The 20,602-nt window shown below is 33.7% G+C and overlaps 2 long non-coding RNA genes across 2 annotated transcripts in view; both read right to left on the bottom strand.

Moving 5' to 3' along the window:
- LOC143075972 (uncharacterized) overlaps nucleotides 1-20,602 on the bottom strand; it is a 192,865-nt gene that overhangs the window by 128,993 nt on the left and 43,270 nt on the right. The window lies entirely within an intron of this gene.
- LOC143075971 (uncharacterized) overlaps nucleotides 1-20,602 on the bottom strand; it is a 31,411-nt gene that overhangs the window by 2,963 nt on the left and 7,846 nt on the right. The window contains exons 2-4 of the long non-coding RNA XR_012978487.1: nucleotides 19,698-19,815; nucleotides 18,599-18,676; nucleotides 1,988-4,127 (exon numbers count right to left, since the gene is read on the bottom strand). This is a non-coding gene — a long non-coding RNA (uncharacterized LOC143075971). The remainder of the gene's footprint in view (nucleotides 1-1,987; nucleotides 4,128-18,598; nucleotides 18,677-19,697; nucleotides 19,816-20,602) is intronic.

Here is a 20,602-nt window from a genome sequence, read left to right as displayed (position 1 = left end):
ATGGACACAACATTCAAGCTGGATTCAGCTCTAAATTTGGATTGTGATTAAATAGTTGACACATCATAGGTTTCTGACACAGAATGAATGTGTTCTAATGAACTTGAAATTTTTGTTTTCTCTTCGAGCAATTCACTATGCTGTTGAATATTAAACCTCTCAAAAAAATGTTTGAAGAAATTTTCTTTTTTATTTATGAAATTTCAAATGAGAAAAATTGAACCCAATTTTTTTAATCACATCCCCCTTTCCTTTATTCCAAAACTAATCTCAATTAAAATTTCTAATGGAGTTTGCAACAATAACTACTCATTTAAATACATCATAAAATATTAAGATGTAAAAAAACTGCTTGTTATCACTGAATGGTAAAGATTATTTTAATTTATCAGTTGGTAGTAAAAAGTGAATATACATTGTATATTGTATATAACAAAGATTTAAGTTGATTCTGGACAAAGAAAGATAACTCCAATTAAAAAAAAATCTTGCTATTGCACAATATTTTGCAATTAGATATTTCTTGCTTACTATTCTGGACAAAGAAAGATAACTCTAATTAAAAAAAAATTTGCTATTTCACAATATTGTGCAATTAGATATTTCTTGCCATTGCGCAATACTGTGCAATTGAAAAGACTTGCTATTGCACAATACTTAATATAATAATTTTAGATCCTGATTTGGACCAACTTGAAAACTGGGCCCATAATAAAAAATCTAAGTACATTTTTGGATTCAGCATATCAAAGAACCCCAAGATTTCAATTTTTGTTAAAATCAGACTAAGTTTAATTTTGGACCCTTTGGACTTTAGTGTAGACCAATTTGAAAACAGGACCAAAAATGAAGAATCTACATACACAGTTAGATTTGGTATATCAAAGAACCCCATTTATTCAATTTTTGATGAAATCAAACAAAGTTTAATTTTGGACCCCGATTTGGACCAACTTGAAAACTGGGCCAATAATCAAGAATCTAAGTACATTTTTAGATTCAGCATATCAAAGAACCTAACTGATTCATTTTTTGTCAAAATCAAACTAAGTTTAATTTTGGACCCTTTGGACCTTAATGTAGACCAATTTGAAAACGGGACCAAAAGTTAAGAATCTACATACACAGTCATGACAGTTAGATTCGGCATATCAAAGAACCCCAATTATTCAATTTTGATGAAATCAAACAAAGTTTAATTTTGGACCCTTTGGGCCCCTTATTCTGTTGGGACCAAAACTCCCAAAATCAATACCAACTTCCTTTTATGGTCATAAACCTTGTGTTTAAATTTCATAGATTTCTATTTACTTATACTAACGTTATGGTGCGAAAACCAAGAAAAATGCTTATTTGGGTCCCTTTTTGGCCCCTAATTCCTAAACTGTTGGGACCTAAACTCCAAAAATCAATACCAACCTTCCTTTTGTAGTCATTAACATTGTGTTTAAATTTCAATGATTTCTATTTACTTAAACTAAAGTTATTGTGCGAAAACCAAGAATAATGCTTATTTGGGCCCTTTTTTGGCCCCTTATTCCTAAACTGTTGAAACCAAAACTCCCAAAATCAATCCCAACCGTTTTTTTGTGGTCATAAATCTTGTGTCAAAATTTCATAGATTTCTATTAACTTAAACTAAAGTTATAGTGCGAAAACCAAGAAAATGCTTATTTGGGCCCTTTTTGGCCCCTAATTCCTAAAATGTTAGGACCAAAACTCCCAAAATCAATACCAACCTTCCTTTTGTGGTCATGAACCTTGTGTTAAAATTTCATAGATTTCCATTCACTTTTACTAAAGTTAGAGTGCGAAAACTAAAAGTATTCGGACGATGACGACGACGACGACGCAGACGACAACGACGACGCCGACGACGACGTAGACGACGACGCCAACGTGATAGCAATATACGACGAAAAATTTTTCAAATTTTGCGGTCGTATAAAAATCTAAATTTTATGCATTTGAATATATAGTTATATACCTTTTATGGCAGGAATTTCATTGCAAACTCCATGATTATTAAAATCTGCTGAGGCTTGAGGTCCTTTAGGATATCCAGTTGTGATTGGTCTTAGTTGATTGTTCAGACTATATGTCTCTTCCAGACATGCATCTGATCCATGGTTTGATACAGTTAATTTTCTCTCCTGAATCTTCACAGAACTGAGCACACTGTAACATTTTCAACATCTCGAATCAGCAGACACTGCTCATGATCACATGCTGAGTATAATTCTAGCCTTTTGGGGTAACTGAGAAGTCAAGTAATGCAATGGTCTGCACGTCTACTCTGAGATGCACAATGTACATGACGTAGTTTAAAATCAATTTTAAGGCACTGCTTTGCTGCAGAAAGCTTATTCTTACAAAACTTGGGCTGTTCATTTGACATACATGTGGATCCCTTATTATGAAGCTCATCAATCATCTCTTCAAGTCGTGTAAATGGGCGTATGACATTTGCGCCGATTTTAGAAATTTTCATTCTATCATTTGCGCCGATTTCGTTTTTTCATTTGCGCCGATTTCGTTTTTTCATTTGCGCCGATTTTATATTTGCTCCTAATGAGATTTACAGGTAAGTTAATACTTGTACATGTACTATACCATTGGTAATATCTGGTTATAAATGTTGTTCACTTATGTTTAATTAGTTAATTTTGATTCATATTGTTCTGGAACTTCGTTGTAACATGATGGACATATTGCACATTAAAACTAAGCCGAGGAGTCAATTCTTTAATCAGCGACGATCATACATACAGGAAGGTCAGTGTCCTAAAACATATCTTACTAATGAACCATACAATCGTCTAAATCCAGTCACCACGGATTCTGATAGTCTGACTATTATCAAAACACGAAACGAGCATAACCATGTGGCAGATGACCGAAAGTCAGAGGCTATGAACTACGGGTATGGTCAAGGAAAAAGTCTGGAGATGTTTCCTGTGGTCCTTCTTCCATCTCCCCGTGGTGAGCAGGGGACAACAGTTATATATATATATATATACATGTTATGATTGACAATTCATTTCATTTGTACAAGTGGCTAACCGAAGACGTCTATAATAATTAATGAAAAATAACATGACTTTGTTAGAGAGTTGTCTCATTGGCACTCATACGGTACCACATCTTCTTATATCTATTCACCTGTAATTTACCGGTAAAAAAATCGGCGCAAATGAAAAAAAAATCGGCGCAAATGAAAGAAAAAATCGGCGCAAATGAAATGCAGATCGGCGCAAATGCAAAACGTCGGTGTAAATGTGTCATTTTCATCTGCTGCAATATTGTCTAGACCTTGTAAACTTGTTCTTTTTGAAGCTGCATATGTTTGTAAGATTCTATACAAGGATGATTTTCTTAATGGAGTAAAGTCAGTATTTCACAATAAGAAAGATATGTATCATATATATATTAACCATCTGTGAAAGACATACTGTTCTGACTACATCTGGAATACTTAGACTTTTGCCACAGAGTCCAATTTCATATCTGGTGTTTCATACATTTAACTAACTGATTGAACAAAACAGGAGTCAGTTAAGAATGCCATAAAATGTTTTAATTTGACAGTGTTCATCCTTTGTCTGGGGTGTTTTTCTTTGACCATGTCAACTAATCCTGTGGTTTCAATATCTAATATTTAGACTGATAATACATGTAGCTTGAAATGTTAGGTATGTATCTGTTTATATCTGACTTTGTGTATTTTTTGGACAGAACAGCCAGCAGTTGCTACTTTAATACATTGTTTTCAGTCTGTATGTTCATCTTAAATAATGTTAATATAAATCCTTCAGGTAATGAAGTTGTAATTCCAGAAGATAGTTTTGCTTTCTTTTAAATTCATCAGACTGGCCAGGTGCAATTCAAATATGTGTGATACTACTTCCTCAGTTTTTCGTGTATAGTATCTTTTGGTGCAGTCTGATGTACTACATGTATTCCAAGTTGTTTTAGTTGCAATTTTAAGGAACTCACAGTATTATTTGAGATCAGTGTCAAACAGTTATTAACATTACCAAGTTGATGATCAGTACATGTACTTACCTGTGCCACAAAAATTCTGACGTCTGACTCCAATTTGATATCTGTGAATCTGTAATAGATCCCTGAAATAAAAGAATACAATTAACAGATATCTATGAACATGATACATTAATAATTCTTATAATAATATGATTTACATATATCAATAAATACTTGAACGGGATTGGTCAATTTCATTATTCCCCCTTGGTTTACACTTCAATAAATATAAAAAAGAAGATGTGGTATGAATGCCAATGAGACAACTATCCACAAAAGACCAAAATGATACAGACATTAACAACTATAGGTCACTGTACGGCCTTCAACAATGATCAAAGCCCATACCGCATAGTCAGCTATAATAGGCCCCGATAAGACAATGTAAAACAATTCAAACGAGAAAATGATACATTAATAATTCTTATAATAATATGATTTGCATATATCAATAAATACTTGAACAGGATTGGTCAATTTCATTATTCCCCCTTGGTTTACACTCCAATAAATATAAAAAAGAAGATGTGGTATGATTACCAATGAGACAACTATCCACAAAAGACCAAAATGACACAGTCATTAACAACTATAGGTCACTGTACGGCCTTCAACAATGATCAAAGCCCATACCCCATAGTCAGCTATAATAGGCCCTGATAAGACAATGTAAAACAATTCAAACGAGAAAACTAATGGTCTATTTATGTAAAACAAGAGGCTGTCACAACAACAGCAAACCAAATTTATTAACATTTATTTGTATCCTGCCAATATCACAAGAACCATAACTGATGAACGGTGAAAATGAAAATCGTCAATATCAAATTTGACCTCCATTTTGTCATCAGTATCAACATATCAAAATTTGAAAAGCTTAGGTTGAATGGTTCATGAGTAAATGCACAGGCACAACTGGAAAAGCCATTTTTCAATCTTTCAAGAACCATAACTCCTGAACGGTAAAAGTCAAAATCGTCATTATTGAACTTGACCTCCATTTAGTCATCAGTAACAACATATTAAAATTTGAGAAGCTTTGGTTGAACAGTTCATGTGTAAATGCACGGACATAACTGGAAATGCCATTTTTCAGTCTTTCAAGAACCATAACTCCTGAACGGCAAAAGTCAAAATCGTCATTATTGAACTTGACCTCCATTTTGTCATCAGTAACAACATATTAAAATTTGAAAAGCTATGGTTGAACAGTTCATGGGTAAATGCACAGACACGACTGGAAAAGCCATTTTTCAATCTTTCAAGAACCATAACTCCTGAAAGGTAAAAGTCAAAATCGTCATAATTAAACTTGACCTCCATTTTGTCATCAGTAACAACATGTTAAAATTTGGGAAGCTTTGGTTGATAAGTTCATGCGTAAATGCACAGACAAGACTGGAAAAGCCATTTTTCAATCTTTCAAGAACCATAACTCCTGAAGGGTAAAAGTCAAAATCTTCATTTTATTGTCTGTAACAACATATTAAAATTTGAAAAGCTTTGGTTGAACGGTTCATGAGTAAATGCACGGACAATATTTAGTTGCTGCCCGGCCGCCCGCCCGACTGGTTGCCCGCTGTACATCCCCAAATCAATAACCGACATTTTTGTCACAAAAATCCGGTTAAAAATGAACGAACAACAAATATGTAACACATAAACAAACGTAAAACCACTGAATTACAGGCTCCTGATTTCATGTTTCTGAAACCACTTTCATAAACTTCAGTGATCTATTCATGCGCAATACACATGCATAAAAGGATCCCAGGATTTTTATCAAATTGAGATTGAAAAACAAATAAACATAACAGTAGACTTTTTTCTATTTAATGCACATATAACAGAAAAAAACAAGAATGTGTCCATATATAGTACACGGATGCCCCACTCGCACTATCATTTTACATGTTCACTGGACCGTGAAATTGGGGTCAATACTTTAATTTGGCATTAAAATTGGAAAGATCATATCATAGTTAATATGTGTACTAAGTTTCAAGTTGATTGGACTTCAACTTCATCAAAAACTACCTTGACCAAAAACTTTAACCTGAGCTTCACACTATCTTCTTCTTTGTTCAGTGGACCATGAAATTGGGGTCAATACTTTAATTTGACATTAAAATTAGAAAGATCATATCATAGGGAACATGTGTACTAAGTTACAAATTGATTGGACTTCAACTTCATCAAAAACTACCTCAACCAAAAACATTAACCTTAAGTCTTTCCACTTTTCTGTGGAAAGACTTATTGTTTTTGTTCTGATTATTATTATTATTAGGTCTTTCCACTTTTGTGGAAAGAACTATTGTATTTGTTCTGATTATTATTATTATTATTATATTTTTTTTTCCGCCAAATTTTGTTCTTGCGATAAATGTTTGTTTCGCAATATGTCGCTTAAATATTTCTCATAATGTATCGTATAGTTTATGCGCTTTTAAATTTCACCCTGCTAAGCCGAACCATTTTCTTTGTAAAAGTTATCTCCCTATTCACTGTTTTTCATCTATGTGCATCTCCTTCGTAACAAAAAAAGATATCGACAAAATTCTTTTTACAAATTGTTCATTACATCCTCAGTAATTTTTGGCTTATTTGGATCGAAGCGATTCGATGAAATTTTTATGGAGTTATCTCCCTTGACAAAATAAATTTGTCGGTATGTTCATTTAACTCATAAACAGTTAACCGTATAACCCTGGAATGTTTTTATTTGAGTCCCCTAGGTCCTAACTTAGAAAATGAGGTCAAGGTCAAAGGTCAAGGTCATGTTCTCAATTGTGACTTTTGCTTGTTTTTGCATTTTCTCCGACACTTTGAAAGATACATACTAAAGAACAAGTGCAAAATGTAAGCTTTATTGTAATGAAGATATGCTACATTTAGTCTAATACAATTTAATGGCATCTTATAGGAGTTGTTGCCCCTCAAATGTCTTGATATGAGGTTATTTGATTATGACTTCAACTATGTTCATTATAAAGGCATTTGACCTTGTACAAAAGATTAGGTGACAAATGACCTTGAAAAATGACTACCGGAAGTGACCTTGAGAAAACCGGAAGTAGCCTTTTTTGCAATTTTTTCATATCAAAATACTCAGAATCCATGTATTTTGTCATATAGATACATAAACTGATTACTGAAGACTTCCAACAAACCGGAAGTGGCCAATTATCTCCCATTCTACATACAAAAGTAAATAGAAACTATATATTTTTGGAATCAGTGTGAAAGAAGCATTCATATGAGAACGGAAGTGACATTCATTTCACCGGAAGTAGTATATAATCTCCCTTACATCATTCAAAAGTATAATTAAACCATTATTTATTGCATTAGCATGAAGAAACTATCTTCTTATCAAAATTTCTTTGTTGTGGAAAGACTTTCAATTGTTCTCTGAACAATTGGTTTTTAATTAGGTCTTTCCACTTTTCTGTGGAAAGAACTATTGTATTTGTTCTGATTATTATTATTTTTTTTTTCTTTTTCCGCCAAATTTTGTTCTTGCGATAAATGTTTGTTTCGCAATATGACGCTTAGATATTTCTCATATGGTATCGTATAGTTTATGCGCTTTTAAATTTCACCCTGCTAAGGCGCACCATTTTCTTTGTAAGAGTTATCTCCCTATTCACTGTTTATCATGTGTGTGCATCTCCTTCGTAACAATAAAAGAAAGCGACAAAATTCCTTTTACAAATTGTTCGTTACATCCTCAGAAATTTTTGGCTAATTTGGATCGAAGCGATTCGATGAAATTTTATAGGAGTTATCTACCTTTACCAAATAAATTTGTCGGTATGCTTTTTTAACTCATAAACCGTTAACCGTATAACCCAGGAATGTTTTTATTTGAGGTCCCTGGGTCCTAACTTAGAAATATAGATCAAGGTCAAAGGTCAAGGTCATATTTTAGATTTTCATATGTCTTTGATTTCCCTATAATTCTTGAATGGTTATAGATACAGAAAATTTAAGCAGTGAAAATTGCTTAGTACTTCAAGGGGCAACTTTGTTACATTATGACTGTATTCGTTTTACCATTATGTAAGGGACATAACCCCCATTGATGGTTTATAAAAAGCCATTATTAGGCAAAACTCTTGAACAAAAGGTCCTTGGCCCATACGGTGTTTTGCAATGACATTGTAGAGCAATGACCTTGACGAATGTCACAAGGTCAAAGGTCAAGTTCATGTACTTAGAGGCAAATTGTGTGTTTTTTGGCACTATTTAAAGAGTTTTATGTGTGTTTGAATTCCAACCAACCAACCCTCCAACCAATCAACCAACAAACCACCCAATCAATCAATCAATCAATCAATCAATCAATGCATGAATGTTTCTGTCTCATGTGTTTAATCAAGATCTTTTTTGTTTCTTTTTCGCTGTTTCAATTGCCCTATCTAACGTGTTTAATCAATCAATCAATCAATCAATCAATCAATCAACCAATCAATCAATCAATCAATCAATCAATCAGTGCATGCAATTTTCTGTCTCATGTGTTTAATCAAGATCTTTTTTGTTTCTTTTTCGCTGTTTCAATTGACCCTATCCAACGTGTTTAATCAACCAACCAATTAACCAATCAATCAATCAATCAATATATCAACCAACCAACCAACCAATCAATCATTGTATATATGCTTCCGTTATGTGTGTTTAATACGGGGTCCAAGTTCTAATTTGGGTTTTTTCGCTTGTTTCAAGAAAAAAATCCACATGTACTCTGAAACTACAAGTCGAATCGACCTGAAAATTTGCAGGCAGCAGGGCATACATGTACTAAAGATTCATAAAAAAATTTGGTGCAGATATCTCTCAAGACTTTTCCTAGAGAAACGAAATGGCAATGCCGTAAAAATCGCTTGCTAGGTCCGTAAATCTCAGTAAAAACCTACAATAAAATGTCCGCTCCGAGATTGAAATACTAATCTGTGTTATAAACAGGTGCTGAAAAATGTACATTATCAGAAAATAATCCTTAAATGTGTATTAAAGTTACACCAGATCAATTAAATCCAAAACATGCACTGCTGGTGAACTGTGATCAAAAATGTCAATTTCCTCCTACAATGACAAAAGAAATTACATTGTGTACATTCCGTCTCTATACATGTTGTCTGTTCAACATCCCGACCTAAAGAGAAATAAAAATACTAAGTTTTCGTTATTATAAACCCAAGTCATGTGATGTCTCCTCAATCTGACGCGCGCGCTGTACCTAAAATAAAATAAAAACTTTCCAAACTAGACATGAAACTTCCCCGGAATAATATAGATCCCTTACAGAAACAAACAAACAAACAAACAAACAAACAAACAAACAAACAAACAAACAAACAAACAAACAAACAAACAAACAAACAAACAAACAAACACACACACACACACACACACAACAAACAATCATGTTTCTAAGGGGGGAAAGACCGTTTACAATTGCTTTTTAAAAGCAATTGATTTATATTTGTATTTGTTCTGATTATTATTATTTTTTTTCCCGCCACATTCTGAAATTTTTGTTTCGCAATATGTCGCTTAGATATTTTGTATATTGTATCGTATAGTTTATACGGTTTTAAATCTCACCCTGCTAAGACGAACAATTTTCTTTGTAAGAGTTATCTCCCTATTCACTGTTTATCATTTGTGTGCATCTCCTTCGTAACAAAACTAGAGGCTCTCAAGAGCCTGTATCGCTCACCTGATTCTACTTGGGTTTTTGAAATCATATGAAAAAATATAAAATTTGGCTAAAAGTGACAACACAACCTCATTGATAAGGAAAGGAACATGTTTAATTTCATTCAAAAGTCCCCCACTGGCGGCCATCTTGGATTGCGGATCGGCTACAAAGTAACAACACTTGGTCAGCACCTCATAAGGAACATTCATGCCATGTTTGGTTTTATTCCATTCAGTGGTTCTCTAAAAGAAGTCATTTGTATGCATTTTCCATAGGGTCCTATGTTAAACTAAGTCCCATGCTGGCGGCCATCTTGGATAATGGATGGGCTACAAAGAAACAACACATGGTCAGCACGGCATAAGGAACATTCATGCAATGTTTGGTTTCATTCCATTCAGTTGTTCTCTAAAAGAAGTCATTTGTATGCATTTCCCATAGGGTCCTATGTTAAACTAAGTCCCCCGCTGGCGTCCATCTTGGATAATGGATCGGCTACAAAGTAACAACACTTGGTCAGCACCACATTAGGAACATTCATGCCATGTTTGATTTCATTCCATTCAGTGGTTCTCTAAAAGAAGTCATTTGTATGCATTTCCCATAGGGTCCTATGTAACTCGAATAATTCAAGCCCTTTCCGTGTCCGATTTTCTCCCACACGAGGGCTTGAACTCCTCATGATCATTGGCCGCGTCGCCTGCTCTCTGTGAGAGAGAGCCAATCAGCGGCGATCAGGAGAATGAGTCTGCGCAACTCTCTTGTAATTGTCTTACCAAACACGTGTGTTCAATTAACACACATCCGATAATAATTAATTAACATCAATTAACATCAGTTTACATCATTTAACATCAATTAGCTCCGGAACTCCTCCTTCTTTAGCTGTCAATTTAACTCAAAATTCCCATATTGCAAAGCGGTGTGAAAATTCCGGTTGACGGTCTTGATCGAGGAAGACGTTCAGGCGTTAATGTAGCCTTCGTAGATCAGCGGAATATAACGACTGAATTATTCGGGTTAGGTCCTATGTTAAACTAAGTTCCCAGCTGGCGGCCATCTTGGATGATGGATCGGCAACAAAGTAACAACACTTGGTCAGCACCTCATAAGGAACATTCATGCCATGTTTGGTTTCATTCCATTCAGTGGTTCTCTAGAGGAAGTCATTTGTATGCATTTCCCATAGGGTCCTATGTTAAACTAAGTCCGCCGCTGGCGGCCATCTTGGATGATGGATCGGCAACAAAGTAACAACACTTGGTCAGCACCTCATAAGGAACATTCATGCCATGTTTGGTTTCATTCAATTCAGTGGTTCTCTAAAAGCAGTCATTTGTATGCATTTCCCATAGGGTCCTATGTTAAACTAAGTCCCCTGCTGGCGGCCATCTTGGATGATGGATCGGCTACAAAGTAACAACACTTAGTCAGCACCTCATAAGGAACATTCATGCAATGTTTAGTTTTATTCCATTCAGTGGTTCTCTAAAAGAAGTCATTTGTATGCATTTCTAATAGGGTCCTATGTTAAACTAAGTCCCTGCTGGCGGCCATCTTGGATAATGGATCGGCTACAAAGTAACAACACTTGGTCAGCACCACATTAGGAACATTCATGCCATGTTTGATTTCATTCCATTCAGTGGTTCTCTAAAAGAAGTCATTTGTATGCATTTCCCATAGGGTCCTATGTTAAACTAAGTCCCATGCTGGCGGCCATCTTGGATAATGGATGGGCTACAAAGAAACAACACATGGTCAGCACGGCATAAGGAACATTCATGCAATGTTTGGTTTCATTCCATTCAGTTGTTCTCTAGAAGAAGTCATTTGTATGCATTTCCCATAGGGTCCTATGTTGAACTAAGTCCCCCGCTGGCGGCCATCTTGGATGATGGATCGGCAACAAAGTAACAACACTTGGTCAGCACCTCATAAGGAACATTCATGCCATGTTTGGTTTCATTCAATTCAGTGGTTCTCTAAAAGAAGTCATTTGTATACATTTCCCATAGGGTCCTATGTTAAACTAAGTCCCCTGCTGGCGGCCATCTTGGATGATAGATCGGCTACAAAGTAACAACACTTGGTCAGCACCCCATAAGAAACATTCATGCTATGTTTGGTTTTATTCCATTCAGTGGTTCTCTAAAAGAAGTCATTTGTATGCATTTCCCATAGGGTCCTATGTTAAACTAAGTCCCCGGCTAGCAGCCATCTTGGATGATGGATCGGCAACAAAGTAACAACACTTGGTCAGTACCTCATAAGGAACATTCATGCCATGTTTGGTTTCATTCCATTCAGTGGTTCTCTAAAAGAAGTCATTTGTATGCATTTCCCATAGGGTCCTATGTTAAACTAAGTCCCCCGCTGGCGGCCATCTTGGATGATGGATCGGCTACAAAGTAACAACACTTGGTCAGCACCTCATAAGGAACATTCATGCCATGTTTGGTTCCATTCCATTCAGTGGTTCTCTAGAAGAAGTTCAAAATGTAAATTGTTAACGACGACGACGACGGACGACGATGGACGACGACGGACGACGGACGCCAAGTGGTGAGAAAAGCTCACTTGGCCCTTCGGGCCAGGTGAGCTAAAAAGATATCGACAAAATTCTTTTTCTTAATTGTTCGTTACATCCTTAGGAATTTGAGGAATTTTTGGCTTATTTGGAACAAAGCCAGTTATCTATCTACCTTCATTACCTTTAAACAATAACTTTGTCGGCATGTATTTTTAACTTATAAACCATTAACCGTACAACCCTGGAATGTTTTTATATGAGTCCCCTAGGTACTAACTTAGAAAATGAGGTCAAGGTCAAAGGTCAAGGTCAAGTTCTCATTTGTGACTTTTGCTTGTTTTTGCATTTTATCTGACACTTTGAAAGATACATATAAAAGAACAAGTGCAAAATGTCTGCTTTATTGTAATGAAGATATGCTACATTTAGACTTATACAATTGAATGGCATCTTATAGGAGTTGGTGCCCCTGAAATGTCTTGATATGACGTTATTTCATTATAACTTTAACTAAGTTCATTATAAAGGCATTTGACCTTGTACAAAAGGTCAAAGGTCAAGGTCAAGGTCAAGTTCCAGTTATGAGACTGGAAGTGACATTCATTTCACCGGAAGTAGCATATTATGGCCTTTGTTAGTCTTGTATTATTTTAATTTTAGTTTCTTGTGTACAATTTGGAAATTAGTATGGCGTTCATTATCACTGCACTAGTATATATTTGTTTAGGGGCACTCTGAACGATGCCTCCGGGTGCGGGAATTTCTCGCTACATTGAAGACCTGTTGGTGACCTTCTGCTGTTGTTTTTACTTGTTGTTGTCTCTTTGACACATATCCCATTTCCATTCTCAATTTTATTTAAAAATGTATAACTGTATAAAATTAAGATTCATACACAATTCCGGGAAATTTCATGAATGATTTGGTGAATTTACGTCATGGCAATTTAGGCAAAACACAATGTCATACGATAGAAAACTTTCAAAGGGAAGATTATTTCGTTACTTGTACACTTCAAATTCAGTTTATATCTAGTTAAAATGAAGTTTTTGAGGTAAGTGCTATTTCTTTTTAAATCCTGTTGCATTTATCGGACATTTATGGTTTTTAGAAAGTAAAGATGGTGGCATACTCCTTAGTTACAATATTCCATTGTGCTTTTGGTGGTAAATATAGTAGTCATCAATTAAATGATGTTAATTAATAATCGCTTATGATTGCCTGAAGAATTATAAGGATTAAACACATTTTTTCTAGAGGTTATTGATGTGTAAACTGGGTCTCTTACTCACAAACAGGGTTTACGCTGGCAGTTGCCATTTTCGTATTTTGAAAAAATAATAATTGTGGTGAATAAATTCCATCATTTGCAAAAGAATTTAATCTTGTTTATTTGGTTTGTTTTGAGTTTCTCAGACTTTACCTGATCAGACAATACTCTGAATTGACCTTAAGCTTGTTAAAATTTTGACAAAAAATCAATAATCAGGTGATTGCATTTAAGATGGTACCTACCACAACAGGGAGATAACTCTGTAAAGTCATCTAAATGTTTTAATTACGTTGTGTTGTAAAAGGAATATTTAGCTTCTCAATGATCAAAATTGGTGTTTGTCAAACTGCTATATAACCAGTGTAATTCTTCTGACAAAACAGTTGGTTCAAAATTTTTGAAATTTTTATATTTTTGTTAAAGGGTCAAAGTACATACTTGACAAAATTTTATGAAAATTAAACGAGCCAAATTAATTTTAGTGAAAGTGTTGGGTACCACCTTTTAAAATAGATATAAGCAACAAAGAACTAATCGATGAAGGTGTTAATTGTATTGTTTGACAAAATGATATGATTAAATGACATATATGTCACATGTCACATAAAGGATTTTACCACTTTGCGTCGCACGTGTTTAAAGCCAACTTTTGGCTTTGATATAGATAATTGATTTGAAATGGTCTTTTTTCATTAAAGTCGTTTTGACGATGCATGTGTTTCAAGGATAGTTTTTACGTCTCAACTTTTTCATATTTTTACGTCAACTTTTTCATATCATTGGTTTGGAATAGAAAACTGTCCGGATGAAGGAATATATTCAACAGGTTGAGATCAACAACTCAAATGCATGTTAACCCTTCAATGTATTTTTTTTATTACTACAAATGTAATGAGGGATCCATTTAAAGTGATACAAAATTTGTTTTGTTTTAAAAAAATAAGAAACCTTTCCTAAAGAGCTTTACATCTATCTGCAATTATAAGGTCAGACATGTCCAGGAATTTATTTTCTTCCTGGACTTGTATCTCTTCTTTAAAAGTGAAAGTAAGTGGACCCCTCTTTAAGGTAAGTTGTTCCAAATATAATGGATCCCCCCCCCTTCCCTATAAGCTAAAAAAGCAAAGAGCTTATTTTAAACCAGATGCTCCGCATGGCGCAGCTTTATATGACCGCAGAGGTTGAACCCTGAACGGTTGGGGCAAGTATGGACACAACATTCAAGCTGGATTCAGCTCTAAATTTGGATTGTGATTAAATAGTTGACACAGCATAGGTTTCTGACACAGAATGAATGTGGTCTAATAAACTTAAAATTTGTTTTTTGCCTTTGAGCAATTCACTATGCTGTTGAATATAAATCCTCTCAAAAATATGTTTGAAGAAATTTTCTTTTTATTCATGAAATCTGAAATGAGAAAAATTGACCCCCCCCCCAATTTTTTTTTCACAATTCCCTTTCCCTTATTCCAAAACTGATCTCAATCCAAATTTCTAATGGAGTTTGCAACAATAACTACTCATTTAAATACATCATAAAATATTAAAATGTAAAAAAAGTGCTTGTTTTCACTGAATGGTAAAGATTGTTTTAATTTATCAGTTGGTAGTAAAAGTGAATATACATTGTATATTGTATATAACAATGATTTAAGTTGATTCAACTACTATTCTGGACAAAGAAAGATAACTCCAATTGAAAATTTCTTGCTATTGCGCAATATTGTGCAATTAGATATTTCTTGCTATTGCGCAATACTGTGCAATTGAAAATACTTGCTATTGCACAATACTGTGCAATTGAAGATTTCTTGCTATTGCTGAATACTGTGCAATTGAAAATTTCTTGCTATTGCACAATACTTAATATAATAATTTTGGATCCTGATTTGGACCAACTAGAAAACTGGGCCCATAATAAAAAATCTAAGTACATGTTTAGATTCAGCATATCAAAGAAGCCCAAGAATTCAATTTTTGTTAAAATCAAACAAAGTTTAATTTTGGACCCTGATTTGGACCAACTTGAAAACAGGGCCAATAATCAAAAATCTAAGTACATTTTTAGATTCAGCATATCAAGGTGTAATACCACCATTGATTTTCCCCTATTAGTCTTTGTTAAATTTGTACTTTTCAAAAAAATGTGCAGAATTTATCTTTGTTTCAAATAAAGAAATACTTGGCATGAGTAAAGTTTTATCCTGTCCAGTACTATAGAAAAAAATTCACATAACATTTAATTACATATAAGAAAATAACCATCATTGGAAGTTAATCAATCAAATGTCTCCCCTTATTTTATCTGTGTACAAGGTTTAGTCACCATGTAACCTCAAGATTACAAAATTTTCTATAGAAATCCAAAATAAAAAATAATGGTGTTTTGAAATACCCAAGACATATGTTTATGACACAGAAATGTTTTTACTGTAATAAAATGTAGGATTAATTACCTACAACTGTCAAATTCAAGGGAATATTTTTTTAAACCTACTTTCGTATACAACCGGATGTGACGTACCATGATTTGGTGGTATTACACCTAGAACCCCAAGGATTCAATTTTTGTTAAAATCAAACTAAGTTTAATTTTGGACCCTTTGGACCTTAATGTAGACCAATTTGAACACGGGACCAAAAATTAAGAATCTACATACACAGTAACATTTTTTGTAGATTCGGCATATCAAAGAACCCCAATTATTCAATTTTTGATGAAATCAAACAAAGTTTAATTTTGGACCCTTTGGACCCCTTATTCCTGAACTGTTGGGACCAAAACTCAATCCCAACCTTCCTTTCATGGTCATAAACCTTGTGTTTAAATTTCATAAATTTCTATTAACTTATACTAAAGTTATGGTACGAAAACCAAGAAAAATGCTTATTTGGGCCCCTTTTTGGCCCCTAATTCCTAAACTGTTGGGATCTCAACTCCCAAAATCAATCCCAACCTTCCTTTTGTGATGATAAACCGTGTGTTTAAATTTCAATGATTTCTATTTACTTATACTTAAGTTATTGTGCAAAAACCAAGAATAATGCTTATTTGGGCCCCTTTTTTCACCCTAATTCCTTACAGTTGGAACCAAAACACCCAAAATCAATCCCAACCTTCCTTTTGTGGTCATAAACTTTGTGTCAAAATATCATTGATTTCTATTCACTTAAACTAAAGTTATAGTGCGAAAACCTAGAAAATGCTTATTTGGGCCCTTTTTGGCCCCTAATTCCTAAACTGATGGGACCAAAACTTTCAAAATCAATCCCACCTTCCTTTTATGGTCATAAACCTTGTGTTTGAATTTCAAAGATTTCTATTTACTTAAACTAAAGTTTTAGTGCGAAAACCAAAAGTATTCGGACGACGACAACGACGCTGACCCCAACGTGATACCAATAAACGACCAAAAAATTTTCAATTTTTGCCATCGTATAAAAAGTAGTGTTTAGTGTTTCTTCATTACAATTTACAATGTAAACTAAAAGATGAGTTTGAGAATAATCATAGACAACAATAGGGCAAACTCATTTTGGTTGGGGGAGGGGGGAAAATAGAAAGAAGGGAAATTTCAAACAAACAGTATATTTATGATACTTGGCGAATAAAATAATAAAGTGGCGAAAAATATATTGTTCTGGCGAAAGAGGTGGCAAAATTAATAATTGACCCAGGGGAAACCCTGCTCACAAACTTGACATATATATACAAATCTGAATATTTAGTTTGTGAGTTAATCGCCCCGGTTTACACAGCCATTACAGCAATAACCTCTAGAAAAAATGTGTTTAATCCTATAATGTTCATGATGTTTGCAAGTATTGAAGGTATATAAAACTCTATGTTTTAAATTTCTCAAATAAACCAATATTAAGGTATAATCTTAGGCTACATGAACATGCTAATTGTCATCATATTCATGATATTGGATGGCTGTGAGACTTACTGTATCTATCCTAAATTTCTAATCAACAATAATTTTATAAAAATTTAAATTATATCAAAATTGGATTGTGATTAAATATTTGACACATCAAAAGTTCCTGACTTAAAGAATTTGATCAAAGAACTTAATATATGACATGTATGACATTACATTACCTTCTGTATTACCCAATATTCTAAATCTAAATACACATGGTTAGATTCAGCATATCAGAAACCCCAAGAATTAAATTTTTGATAAAATCAAACAAAGCTTAATTTGAACATAAATTTGGACCAATTTGATACAAAGGCTCAAAATCAAAATCTAAATATAGCTAATATGATTAATTTTTATTGAAATCGAACGAAATTTAATTGGTCTCTGAAATTTAAGAAAATTTGAAAACTGGACACAAACACTAAAATATGGATACAAATTTCATTTTTTCTTCTTATTAAAATCAAACAAAGTTTAATTTTGGACCCTTTGGATCTAAATGTGAACTAATCTAAAGGCAATTATTATTAATTTCTTTGTCGTCATTGCTTGTGGAGAGTTGTCTCATTGGCAATCATACCACATCTTCTTTTTTTTATAATATTGGACTTTTTGGACTTTAATATGGATTAATTTAAATTGGTTCAAAAATAAAAAATCTTAATGCAGTTAGTATAAGCATATCGTAGTACCAGAATAATTAGTTTGTGGTGTAATCACACAGATTAATTTGGGATCCTTTGGACCTCAACATGCTCAATGTGGACCAATTTAAAAGTAAGGCCAAATTTTCAAAATTCAAATACATTACAGGAATCCAAATGGTCACCTCATGTACATTAGTTTTCAAAGAGGATCATCTATGGACCATTTCACAAGTGTTGTCCTGATTGGCTCAGAAATTCAGAGGATAAAGTTTTAAAGATTTTTTTTATCATGAATTACTTGTACTTCAATATATATGTACTTCTTATTGGCTATTCAGTTTGAGAGGAGAAGATTGAAAGATGTAATTTGAAGAACAGCAGATGTAAAAATGCCAGCTGCCACTCATCCAACAAGAGCTCACAAAGCAGTTGAAGTTATTATCCATCATTGTCCATAATTACCTTATCACTGGTTTGAGATGCATAAACATATTTTCTTTTCCTAGTATTGTAATGACTCTCTGGATCAAATTGATTTTCCTGCAAAAATTATGAAATTTTAACAAGAAGGCATGCAATGTCATATTACAAATACCAATTATCCCCCTTGTAGTTCCAATTTTCTGCTTACAGGCAGTACATGTACATTGTGTAGGTGTTTGATAGATCTGAAAAGTGCTCAAATATTACAAGTTATCACTGTGAAGCTCATACATAAAATAGTCAATATAAGAAGTAGTTTCAGAGAAACATGTGACTGAAATTGAGTCACTGATTTTTTTAGGACCAACTGGCCAAGGACAAATGGAGTGACACAATATAGCTCCTACTTTTAGAGTTAACACAGTTCTATTTACAGATCATTACATAAAAAAAAAATTTAAAAATCATTTGAAGTCCTTTTCATGCTTTTCGGGCAGATCATTACATATTTTGTTTTTTTCAATTTCATTTTAAGTCCTTTTCGGCCAAGTTTTCATTTATGCCAATCAAGGTTACTTTTTTTTTTTAATTTTTGATCATTTCCAGATCATTGACAAATTAAAACATGAATATTTAATCAAAGCATGCAAAGTATTAACAAGAATGTGTCCATAGTACACGGATGCCCCACTCGCATTATCATTTTCTATGTTCAGTAGACCATGAAATTGGGGTCAAAACTCTAATTTGGCAATTAAATTAGAAAGATCATATCATAGGGAACATGTGTACTAAGTTTAAAGTTGATTGGACTTCAACTTCATCAAAAACTACCTTGACCAAAAACTTTAACCTGAACGAACAGACAGACAGACGGAAGGACGGACGGTCGGAAGGACGGACAGACGCACAGACCAGAAAACATTATGCCCCTCTACTATCGTAGGTAGTAGACCATAAAAATGTAAGAACTTTACATTTTTGATATATTAGATTTTTTTCATGACTTACATGTACTGGACTAGACAATCATAATGAACTACATGTACATGTATAAAGTATACATTACATGTACATGTTTATAGCTACATGAACTAAGAACATTTTTTTTAAAAGTTTTGTTTGTACATGTACATACATCTATTAATGGCTCCGGTGGTACTTGTAGCTGAGCTGGTAATTCTCTTCCTCAGTCATACATGTAGCATTCTTTTGACTGCATCTCTTGTATATGTTGTAGCAGACTATACATAATCCTGTGCAAATTGAAGAAAAAAATCATATGTCATAAGCTGTCCACGTTATGCAAACATTTGAAAATCATAATAAACAATGATAAACTGCAGCTAATATTTTCCACCTGAAGTAGAAATTAAAAAAAAATATATCTATCATGTTCAGTTCATCAAAAAATGTTTTACCCATGTGCATATATACTACATACATGAACATGTATGTATATGTGTATACATGTATATTGTCATGATTGTGTTCAATACTATAAAATTGTGATAGGAGTAAATCGGTAAAAAGATTGTGAACAGCTGGATTCATATTTATGATTAACAACATTAATAATAGGTTTTTTTTCACTATTATATTATGAAGAAATAGCTACATTTGTAGTACAATTATTTATGGATCTCAGAAAGGCTGATCCTGAAGTCCCTTTCTTACAAGTGCAGTGTTATCCCCAGAAGATAGCATCCCATTTGGCGTAAAAAAAAATTAACTGTGTCATTTGTCGCGTCTCAGCGATGCTCTATTTCCATTGATTTCCTTTATGTTATACATGTATATGTTTATATTGTTCAATTCATTACTGAGAATACAATTAGACTAATCACTAATACCATGAATACAGTTGTTTCAGTTTGTTTTATTTATTCATTTATAGTTACAGAATTATTTTTTGCCTCTTGTGCCAAATAAAAATATATATATGTGGTTTCAGTTACTGTGAAAGTACTTTTATTCGTGGGGTACCAATTTTCGTGGTTTTCGTGGATGACTTTATCCACGAATTTAAGTGTCCAACGAAAT

The sequence above is a fragment of the Mytilus galloprovincialis genome, chromosome 5, assembly GCF_965363235.1.
Source record: "Mytilus galloprovincialis chromosome 5, xbMytGall1.hap1.1, whole genome shotgun sequence".
NCBI lineage: Eukaryota > Metazoa > Mollusca > Bivalvia > Mytilida > Mytilidae > Mytilus > Mytilus galloprovincialis.
This window is presented reverse-complemented; position numbering and strand designations above follow the sequence as displayed.